The following is a 12,270-nucleotide window of genomic DNA, read 5'->3' on the forward strand; positions in this document are numbered from 1 at the left end:
CTCCACATCGTATATTCTGGACACACACTTTCCCTACTATCTGTCTTTGCTTTAGCATATCTTGTGTGAATAGCTGGTTCCCTCTGTGCCCATAACCCAAGCTCTTGGTTTCTCTTTTTCAGTCCTCCTTTGACACCTCATAATTCATCACCATCTCAGAGAGTTTTACTGAAAAGCTCACTTTGGAGTTCTTTTTAATCTACTCCTAAAGGTGTATCTCTGGGTATTGCTTGCCTAGTGGCTTACTGTAGCTAGAAATACAGTTCTTACTTAGTCTGGTGTCTGATTCAAGATCTAGTCAGTCTGTATTCCCTTTCTCACATCATTTTTCATCTCTGCGTGTTTTTATTCCACTTTGTATTTACTGTGGCCATTCCTTCTAGAATAATCTCCTCTGCCAACAGAGTGCAATCTACACCTGAGTTAATATTTGCTACCCTCTATGGTACTAACTGGTGCAGTTACCTTAGGTCAGTCTTCATTTGAAAAACAGTTTGCAGCCAGCACTATTTCATTAGGATATCTGTATTTTGCATGCTGAACTTTATTTTCTAGAGTTTTTCTAGTCTCTCCCCAGCATTCTTCCTTCAGTGTTTCCTGTTTTTGTTATTGGAAATATCCCCCTTCGGAAGTTTGAATATTTATGGAGTGGGATACAGCTCACGCAGTGTTAACCATCAAGAAGTTGAATGCCAAGAGCTGGACTTGTTGGAGAATGGTTGAGTTGCCCTTTCTTGGGTGCCTTTTTTTGGCATGGGTTATGCCACCTTATGGACTGGTCCTTCCCTCTCTGTTGGTGATACAGGAAGCTGGACTTACCTTTGAGATGTGAATCCTTTGTGTTGAATACTGTGGATGTAGTTTATTACCTCACTAGCTTGTATGTTGTTATTGCTGCTTTGGTATTATTGCCACTAAGGGGAGATGTCCTTTGTTGCAGCTCCTCATCCAACTCTAGCTTCACCTTGGAGGAGAGAGCAGGATCAACATGGGTCACAATCAACATGGGATAACTTGAAAACCATTTGGAAAGGCTGAGGGAATGGGTTGGTGTAGGCAGAACGAATCACTCATTGGGTTTTTTCATTTCTTTTAGCTTGTCCTCTAGACACTCCCTGCTGCAGGATGAATTAGGAAGTCAAGGCCTCTTCCTCTGAACCATGGAGACAAGAGCGTCTTTCATCGCCACCATGCAAGAGACCCAGCATCTCTCCCCAGAGAAGGGTCAGAGCCTGGCCAATGGCAGCATGGAGCAGTTTGATTCAGGTGAGCTCTCCTTCACCCCCATGTGTTGTCTTCACTGGTACAGCCCTCCAGCTGGTCATAGGTAGGGGTGGGGAGAGCCATGTCATCAGGGGAGCATTGGGAATGGTTGTACAGCTTGAAGGCCTTTTTTGGGTCTTATGGGTTAGACTGTGTCCCATGGGTGATGGGTTGGAAAATTTGAGCTTTTCTTTTTCTGGATCTCTTCTACAGTATGTATCAGCTATTCAAAATTTAAACAAAAAGCAATGGAAAACCTTTCCCAGGACATCATATCATGTTCTTCCTGTTTCCCCACCCTTTTTTACTTTGTTGGAGTTTTGTGGTTAAAGGGAGGAAATGACCATTCAGAAATTACAGTATTTCTCCCTTGTTTTGACCTTTCACTCTCACTTCCTCCAGAATTTTTTTGAGTGCTTCAGGTGAGAGGGCTAGACTAGGCAGGGGAGTGCTTCAGGTGAGAGGGTTAGACATTAGACTAGGCAGCATGTAGTCCTTGTACTCATTCGTATGACTGGATGCTCTGGGATGGGCACCTAAAGGTGAGGATTCACTGTGCTAAATTTGGGCATCGTCATGGTAGACACAGAAAAATAAGTGCTAACTTCTGGTGATTTCTTCTGGCATTAGGTGCTTTAACTTCCCATATCTAGTGTTAACAGGAGGAGACTGTATCTTATGGTGAAGTTGCACATTATTGCTAGACCCAATCTACTTTCTTTCTGATGCCAAATTGGGAGACCCCTCTTTATATCAGCTCTTCTCTTGCACCACCTCAGCTGCCCATCACACCCTGAGCTGGCTCACTAACACAGCAGAAAGGTAATTAAAAGGCCAATACTTTTCTGCCAGCTTTGTGAGTTGAACTGGCTGGAGGAAGAGGGAGGGCTAGAGCACATGCTGGTGGGAATGGGACCTCTCCCAGTGGCACGGAATTATTAATTTGGCTCAGCTATAACTTGTAACTTCATCCTTGCTCTGTGTTTGCATGGGAAAGCTCAACTGATGAACTTGTGGGGAACAACACTGAGCTATCGGTCAGTTAATCTATACACATTTTGCATTGTGGTACTTGTGTTGGTGCTCATATGCTTGAATGCTTTTCCAGAATTTGCTAGCACTTCTGTAAGAGCTATTCGTGATAAAAGGATCCTAAGATGTAAACGGCAGATGAGTCTGTGCTTGCAGATGGGCCTCCTGAAGGGATGTGTTAAGTCTACTTCCATGGAAATAGGTGCCCTCACCAGTGGTGAATCACTGGTTCAACGCTCCTCAAATGCAGTGTTATCAGTGTTGGGGTGACTGCTTTAAAACTCTGCAAGCTTTACCTTCAGTGTCTTTTGCATCTTTTCTCTCCGGTGGTGCTGTTTTTGTTTTATTGGTCAGCTCCGTGCTGAAGTTCTTTGCAAAGCTGTGTCTTTCTGCTTTTCACTTTCTCTCTCAGCACCTCAGAAATTTGGCCACCCAGCCTTTAGTTTCTTGACTTCTAGTAGTGACTTGGTGATTTTCCTATTTCCATGGACACCATTGGAAAGCTGTGACTGGTCTTTGAACCTTTGCCACATTTGCTAATGAGTTGAGGGTGAGGAGAAGACTCAGAGCAATGTGAGACCATGCCAGTTAAACTATGAGCTGTGGTCCTTGAGGTGACTTTGTAAGCTTTTTAGGGTGAGGTGTGTTGCACAACCCCTCATGCAATGCAACCATCTTCTGCAACTTTTACCATGTAAATAATAAACAGGGGTGGGACATTTGGCCTGCAGGTTGACACTGACCACCTGGGCAGCTTTTAGCAAGCAACTCCATTATGCTTATGCAACTGAAATGGAAATGCAGGTGGGCTTTCAAGAGGTCAGCAGCAGTAGGGAAAAATGAGAGGACTGTCCTATAAAAAATGCAAACTGGCTGTGTTGCACTGAAAACATGTTTGAAATGTGGGGTAGTCCAATTGGTCTTGCCATGATGCTTGTAGATTTAACGGGGCTCTTAAGTTCTGCATGTTAGGTGGGACACAGAGAAATGGAAACTTTCCTGTGCTGTGGGATTGTTAGCCCAGCCAAAGTTTTGGTTTTTTTCCCATGGTATATGCAGTGGTTCTGGTTATTTCAGATGGCTTCAAAGGGAAATTGGACATGCTTAAGGAAGAAAGATGCAGCGTACTAACTGCTTAGAAACCATGTTTGTCTCACGGAAATCCCTGAACCAGAAATAGTTGAATAATAGGAACTTACCTGTGGGGGGAATCATAGATGGTTACCCTCATCCAGTGGATGTCTCTAGGCATCCAGGAGGAGGCAAATCATACAAGAAAAGTGCACTGTGAAATGGAGGATGTGTAGGTATGGAGTGGTTGTGATGAGAAGCATGGATTCAGCCCATCTAAAGAAAGCTGGACACTCTTGTGTTGCCTTAGGTAAGAACATAATATTACCCTGAATTCTCCTATAGACATGAAAGACCCTTCCTTCTATAGTGTGACTCATAGAGGTAACTACTGAGGGTTCTCTAGAGTTAAACATCTGAATCTGGAGCTGAGGTGCCTTAAAACACCTTACAAAACCTAGTCATCTGATGCTGACTGTATCACCAGTGATGAGAAAGATACAGCTCCAGAAAGCAAGTCATCCCATTTTAACACAGGTGCCGGGTTGCCTTTGGGTTGAGTTGCCATCTGGAGCTGGCTCTTTCTCCCCACTGAGGATGAAGAGAGCTAACCCTGACTGGAGCAGAGGGGAACATCTCAATCCTTGTTGCTCACGAGAGGCAGACCCTTCTCTTGAGGTGGGATTCATGTCCTCTAATTCAGACATTTCCAGAGTGGACACCTGCAGCCTGATCTAGTCACCATTTATATCCATAGGAGAGAGGTAGAAGCCTCTAGGATGAGATTCAGTTGGCCAACCACAGATGTTGGTTTTCAAATGAGAAGAACTGACTCAGTTTCTTTGGGGATATGGATCTTGGTGACTCTCCCAAGGCCGTGCTAGAAGTTTATGGTTGATTGGGTTCCCCGCCCTGCCTCGCTTGATGGGTTAACTGTTAAAGCATTTCAGTTCTCTGTTCACTCAAAAAGTCATGAATGTCTCTATGTGCTAAATAAGTTGACTAAGAAATTTGCCACAAATATGTTCTCCTTCAGTGAAGCCTGAGAAAAATCTGTGTTTCTGGAGCCACGGGTTTTGGGTCTTTTATCCCCTTTATTTCCCATAGCCAGACATCCCAGGAGGCTGTTAACAGCTGGAACAGTTGCATTTTTTATAGTGACTGTGCACGAGCACTTTAAAGCTACTGAGAGGCTCACAGATAATGACTTGTTGATTTTATTTGCCATCCTGGGCTTGTTTATACATCACTGTATTGTAGGCTAGCCAGCCTTGACTTTTTCATTAAGAAAGAGCACTGGGCCTAAGTACTAATAATTGGAAAGGGAGCTGATAAGTAAAACAGGCCTAATGCCAAATTTATCATCTCGCAGGGCACTCTGTGAAATGTTGGCACCTGGGGTTTTGCAGCTCTCCAGCAGAGCCAGGACTTTGTTCTTGGAGTGCGTGACTTGGAGTGATGAACAGATCGGCTTTGTGATAGCTGCTTCTCAAGTGGGCACAATCTTTGTTGTCATATACTAAGAGACTTTGCATTTCTCTGTCTGCCTCTTAATTTGGGGGATCTCCAGGCAATTGAGAGAGGTTGGTAAGAGGTGTCCTCTGCTCCTCAGCAGTAGGGCTTTTCTGATTGATGAAGAAATTTGTGCACAGTCCTGTTATGTGTGTGGATGGGGTTGGGTCCCTTGGGCTGGTCTCATCCTTGGGCCACGCTGTTTCTGCTCTGGATGCCCCCCGACAGGTTTCTAGAAGGGAACAAATTCTATTAAAAAAAATTTTGGAAACTTACAGTCCGTTCAAAGTCCTTTGTGATAAAACAAAATAAAACACTGATGCTGTGATAAATGAGTACTCTGACATTATTTTACAGACCTTGTAAAAGTAATTTCCTGATAAAGTCTGCAGATAAAACACTGTAGAGGAGTCATACTTGTGATGTGTCAGAGAGAAATGAACTGACAGGGAGGGAAGGCTGCAGCTCTCATGCAGCCTCCCCCTAGGGTCTTGACGACTCTGTTTGGGTTTAGAAAGGAGAGATCAGGGTGATATTTTTTTAAACAGGTGCTGTTGTGAGTTTTGCTGGACTGCATGTGAATGAACCTGCTGGTGGGGTTGTGGGAACATTGGGGACATTGAACCTCTCTGTGTTGGCAGGTGGCAGGTCACGGGTAATAACATTATGAAGTATAGGAGGACTTGTTACATCCATAACTAGCATCTGTAACGCTAACATAATTAATGTGCTGTTGCCAAATTCTGGAGACGATTTTGCCACCCTGGAAATGTTGATCCCTGCAAGGGCTGGAGGTTATCTACTGAACTGTATAAAAATCTTTGCTTCCATTGCTCTGTGGAATGACTCCTTCCCATAAGACTACCAAGGAAGGCTGGAGAAAAGGAGATACTTGCCTGGATTCACCCAGCAGGTTAGAGCAAAAAGCAGGAATAACAACTGAGAATATACAGACAGCATCATGTGCTGAGGGAAATGCCTCAAGCATTGAAATGGAAGTATCTGAGCAGAAGAGAAGAGAGGACAGGAAATGTCCTGTCCATGTCAGATGTCCTGAGTTGAAGATGTCCTTGCAGTTCTTGAGCAGCCCATCCTAACACCGCAGGTGTAGATGGATGCAGAGGTAGGGAGCAGCCAGGCAGAGGAGATGAAGTTTTAGCTTTTCATGTCAGATGGTTCTGAGTTTTAGTGGGACAGGGATCGGTTGTACTCAGGGTAAAAAGCTGCTTAAGCACAGGAGTAATTTTAAGCCTGGGTTGGATAACCATATCTGCCCATCTACTCACAGACTAACATACTTTATTTTAGAGGCTCAGCCTTTGAAATCTCTGGATCTGGCTCTTTTCTAAAACATTAACTCCCCAGGGCTGCAGACATTAAGGCTGAAAAATTTCCCTGATCATCTAAGTTGCCTGCCTGCATGATACAGATAAAGGAAACTCTTAGCAATTTTTGCACCAAGCTCCTACCTTGTGGTTAAGCTGTGGCTTATCTTTCAGTCAAGAATGAACAAACCCCTCATTTTAGGTCAAATATCTCAAGTAGAGCCAGCTTCTATGCCTGGAGGTTTTTGCAATAATTGCAAGAAACAAAACAAAGCTCATCCCTTATTCTACATTGAATTTGTGTATTTTCAGGTTGTAATCATGGGGTTGGGTTATTTCTTGTCTTGCTGAGTTGAAAAGTCATCTGGTAGCCACTTTATCACAGGAGTAAATGTTGATTTACATCTCCATATTTAAGCAGGCTATTTGAGTTTAAGGCAAGGAACCAGACCTTAAGACTTGATGCAGCAGTGTGCAAAGTGTTTAACAGCACTGACAGCTCAGTGCTCCTCTTTGAACTCCCAGACAGATCTTTACCCTCCACCAGCTCTGTCTCAAAACCCTTCTTCTGATCCACTTTCTTCCCCTTGCTGGTGTATATCTGGCTCCATAGGCAGCAAATAAAACCTGTGTCTTCCCCTTTTAATAATAAGAGATTCCCATTGCACAGCATAATTTTCTGGTCCTGAAAACTGAAGACCTGTAGCAATAATTGCAATAAATTAACCCTGCCGTTTTCTTCATAAAACTGTCTGGGGAGGTTTCTTAATTCAGTTTGTCGTGAGTCACTTTAATTACATCATGACCACGCTGATGAATGTTTGGGCAGGTAAGGGTCTCGCAGAGTTTGGCCTGATAAATGCTTATTGCAAAGAGCTCATTGCTAGACTGTAAATATTTTTGCTCTGGGGATGAAACTGAGTTTGTGAGATTGCTTGGGAACAAAATGAAAACAATCAGATTTGGCTGATTTTTCTGTAAGTGAAAGAAGATTTATTTTTAATTATTGTGTGTGTTTCAGCAATGGTTTGAGGCCTCAGCTCTGCTCTACTCAACACAGTTATAAAACAAAAATAAATAAAAGGAAGAGTAGTAATGTCAAGTCCTTCACTGTGGGGAAGGATTGTGTGGGGCAGTGGTGTGGATGGGGGCAGCATGATGCAGAGCCCCAGATCTGAAATGGGTCAAGGACAAATTCAGAGAGCAAGAAGTCAATAGTGATCTGGTGAGGGGTGCTGGGGGATTTGGGGGAAATCAGCTGTAGTCTCGGTGGAAGAGGGAGGCATGGGGGCCTTGGCTGGTATTTCTGGGTGGAGGGCTGATGAGGAAGGAGAGAAAGGGTGACAGGACTGAAAATGGGTGTCCCCAGCCCCCAGGGGTTGGGGTGTTTTCTTTACATACCGCTCAGCCAACAGAAGCAACTTCTGATATTGCTAGGACACTGCTCTAAGTAACAGTGCTGGGTGACCCACTGTTGGGGCATGAGCAAGGCCATTGCACCCTTGTGATAGTGGGCAAGCAGCCACCTCCCTTGCAGCAAGAGAGTCATCAAATACAAAATAAAAGAGCACAAGTGCCTGTTTTAGTATGATGCGTTTGTTTCCCACTGCCATGAAAGCAGAGTCATTTCTGGTCTTAAAGTGTTGGCTCCTGAAGTCCTAAAGTCCGCTGAAAGCGTAGTAAGAGCCGGTCAAAACAGATCAGCACAGATCTTTAAAACAAGCTTTCTGTTTTCACTTGTGTTGATGTTGATACTGGTTGCTGTTCTCACCCTGAACTCTTTGACACAACTTTTACCTTCTTTGGCTGTGTTTTAGGCTGCTTTTCTTTCCTTTTTTTTTTCCTTTGTTTTTTTTTTTTTTCTTTTGAACAGATGAAGGCTCCAGCATTGAGGATGCAGACTTCAACTGGGATGAGTTCCTGGAGGAAACCGGAGCCAGTGCTGCTCCCCACACTTCCTTCAAACACGTACGTGCTTTGTCTGAGCCTCGTGGGCATTGCACGCATTCCCTCTTCTGGTTTTCAGGGGGTCCCGGGAGAAGTGAAATGGGGTCTGACCGTTTTGGGGAGAAATTGTCACTCTGTGCATGTGGCAACCTGTGTAGGAATGGCCCCCTATCTGGTATTAGGTGAACTCGGTGTGTTTGCATCATCTGCAGTCACAGCTTAGAGCACTGTCTATGTCATGCCTTGGGTTCAAATTTTCCATTTTTGAGGGCTTCTGTTGCCCTCCTTTGGCTTGTAATGCACTCATATTTTTTTTTCTTCATGTATTTTTTCTTCTCTATTCATTGATGTCCATCTCAACCTGTAGAGGTTCATCTCACAAGAGTGCCTTATTTCTCCAGAGTTGTCCTCTTACTGCATGATTTACTGACTAGCAGGGTCACTCAGCACTAGAGCCCAGCATGGCCCATAGGAAACCATCTCTTGGTCTCCTGCCTGGAGATGCTGTCTCAGGAGCATGAGAACCAAGTACCTGGGTAGGTGATACTCTTCCTGGGTGTACGTGGCTCATATAGACAGTGATGGTAGTGTCTGTGGCTCTGGTCCGTAGCATTCAAAGTGTTTGAAATCTTGACTGATGAAGATCAGAGCAAGCTTTGAAGAAAGGACTTTGTCTTCAAGCAGAGCCCATCACAGTCAAGGATATTGTTTGAGACCGGCTTCTCCCTCAACCACCAGTTGTTTAAGTTCTTCAGTTCCATGTGCGTGATGTCACATGAGGACATGGGACAGAAAGGAAGCTGATGTACGAGTTCATCATCAGTCAAGGGCATGCACGTGTGACCACGTTGGCAGATTTTTCTAGGAGATCTTTTCTCATTCAATCCCAAGACTGCGCTGTCAGAGATGTTGGGGCCTAGTGGGAAGGTGTTGTGATGCCTTCATCTGTGTCAAGCCACGACAAGTCATGGTGGTTGTCTGTCCTGAGCTGAACTCTCGTGAGGATAGTGCTGCTCATTCTCCTTACCTGACCCATCAGATGTAGGTAGCAGCCTGTTCTGCTACAGCTGCTCATCAGTCGCAGCGGCTCTTCTCCCAGCTTCACGCGGCTGGCCTGTGTGCTCTGGAGGATGTGGACATCTTCGACAGGAAGAGAGGGGTTTTAGCTGTGATGCTCTGGGTTGTCTTATACTGAGTCTGTTTGCTGGCAGAGATGTCCTTTGGGAGCAGTGTAGTTGTGCTGCAGTGAGAAGGCTTCCCGAAGAACCTGTTCCTACTTCCACAGAACTCTTTTATTTGGTTGACTGCTGGCCTGCCATTGAACCACCTTTGTCTCCAGGTGATTTCTTGGCTTGTTTTGAAGGGGTAAGGAGCTGCCGTGATGAAAAACCTCTTTGATCTACACCTGAAAAAATAATACAATCCTCCATTTCCTATTTTTCTTCTATTTTAACAGCTGGAGTATTGCAGGATGAAGGACTATAATTCTCTATACTGGACAATTACAGGGCAATGCTTATTGTAGAGTTTATCCTTGATCCAGCAGCTGTCTGGAGCAAGCATCTTGCCCAGGTTTCTGCTCCAGGCCCCAACCCAAATACTAGATCCAGGTGAAAATTTTGTGCTTCATGAAGCCATTAAGGATGTCTCTAGGTGTATGGAGATGCCCACCTCATCCTGCTGATCGTGCCAGTGGCGGTGTGCCACAGCACCTCGATTCTGGGACTGTCCATGTGAGACAAGTTAGTGCTGGGAATAGTCTTTAGTGATTATGCTTCACAATCTGAAACTTGATCCTCAAAAAACCCTGGGTTGACCAGGAACCTGAAAGCCATCACATAAGATTATATTATCTGTCTGTTTGATGCCACTCTTCATGTGATTTCCAGTCACAAGTCCCTTCCCTCCAGAATACCGCTTTGGTCTTTACTTATGGTGAGCACGAGGAGAAAAACGACAAATGAACATGTATCCTGGATTATTTATGAGGACCCTTAGCATCACAAGAGATAAGATCCTATCTTATGACCAAATACAGTAGTAATGTCACAGACCTTCATTCTTAGACCATCTCCAAAGGTTCCTTCCAACCTCAACTATTCTGTGACTCCAGGCATTGATGCTGATGGAAGTGCCCATGCAAGTAGAAGTACATGGAGTGCACCTTTAAATGGCTTTGGCTGGGCAGCACTCGTGTCACAGACTGCAGTGGGATGAATGAGGGAGTACTGCTGACATGCCAGAGGAGTGTTCTCTCTGCAACTTGGCATCCTCAAGTCTGTGAAGTCCTCAGGTGGCCAAGTAGACCATATTATATTTATCTCTGTGAGTAAAAGTGGCGTTTTAACCTGTCATTTAAATGAGAAGTTAATTTGAGACAGGCTTAAACTGGCCTTTATAATCTATCTGGTTTCAGTAGGAGATAAGGTACTGAGAAACCTGTAAGAACCTTCCCTTACGCATCTCATAGGGAGTAACAGGCTATCTTTTGGATGGTCTTCTGAAGACAAGCCTGGCATCTGAACCAGTGAATCAGCATCCACCTCTTCTCTAATAACAGCCACTAGAGACATCCCACTGGACCTTGGAAGATACCATGCGATGTGCCGGCAGCAGGCCCTAGTGTTTAACTGCAGTCTCTGCAGTGTCCTAGAAGAGATGCGCTGGCATCTCCAGTGTCCTAAGGCAAGTCACGTGTGACCCATCACTGGTGAGATAAATGAAAGTGACATCTCCATCAGATGGCAAGAGAGTGACTCAAACCATTTGCTTTTTTCAGCAATGGACCATCATACCTTATTTACCACGGTGCTGGGAGAGTGAATAGGTTGAGGCTTGAGCTGGTGGGTATAGATTTAGTGAAAATGCTCTCCTTGGTCTGCCTGGTACAGCATTCAGCCTTTGATGCTTGTGAAGCCTGAAGAGATGCTTCAATGTTGTTGTACTACTAGTTGTAGTTGGGTTTAACTCCTAGAGGTGCTTAGTACCTGCCTTTCCACCTTGCATGTGTCCTGTGATTTGCCTGATGGAGCTGTGCAGTAGGAAATCCAACCCCACTTGAGTTAAACTAACTTTTCCCAGGCATTAGTGAGATTTGTGATAGTAAGATGGGTACCAGTCCTCTCTCAGATGTAGTGCAGCTGAGGTTACTGCTGCTGGAAGGCTTCTTTAGAGCATTCAGGACCTTGCATGCTGGGGTATATGCCTATGAAGTAGGAATGGTCCTGCCCAGACAGATTGTGAAGGAGGTGGTTGGTTTAAGGAGCACAATCAAATCATGTCTTTTCCCAGAGCTGCTCTTTAAAAGCAGCATTATCTTGCTTAGTTGGGGAGGGGTGGTCTCCCTGCAAAGAAGAAAAGGTGACAACATGCCTTTCTCATTTTGTAAGGTGGAAATCAGCCTTCAAAGTAGTTTCCAACCAGGAATGAAATTAGAAGTGGCCAACAAGAGCAATCCAGACACATATTGGGTGGCTACGATCATTACAACGTGTGGACAGCTCTTACTGCTTCGCTACTGTGGCTATGGAGATGACCGCAGGGCGGATTTCTGGTGTGACGTGATGACAGCAGATCTTCACCCGGTTGGCTGGTGTACACAGAATAACAAGGTCCTGATGCCTCCAGATGGTGAGTTCTGTGTGTTTTGTTAGAGTCATGCTCTAGTATTGGGCACTGGAATGGGTACTCCAGATCCCCCACAGGTGTTGGGTGATGCAGTCAGGGTCAGGTCCCCACGGGTCAGCGGGTGGTTCAGTTTGCCAGTCAGCCTCTAGCAAAGGCGTTTTTGCCCTAGTTGGTAACAACAGAAGGCGCTTCTATAGGAAGCTGTCTTAACAAGGAAGCTTACTGCTAAATTGTAAAGCTGTGATTTTCAGTTAAGGGAGAAAATTGTCCTGTTCTTGTAGAAAGAAAGGATGAAATTCAGAGTGAGAACAAACTAAAATAAGCAAGATCAGTTTGGGTGTAACCAAAAGCAGAAGTTGGCTGTGCACTCAAGTGTTTTTCCCTGAAAGTTTAAAACCTTCCATTGCCAGATTCTTGCAGCTTTTGACTCCACTGGTAGATACACATGATTAAAGATAGCAAAATTCGGTCATCATAGGTTAGGACATGTCCT

This window comes from Strix aluco, chromosome 5 (genome assembly GCF_031877795.1).
Source record: "Strix aluco isolate bStrAlu1 chromosome 5, bStrAlu1.hap1, whole genome shotgun sequence".
NCBI lineage: Eukaryota > Metazoa > Chordata > Aves > Strigiformes > Strigidae > Strix > Strix aluco.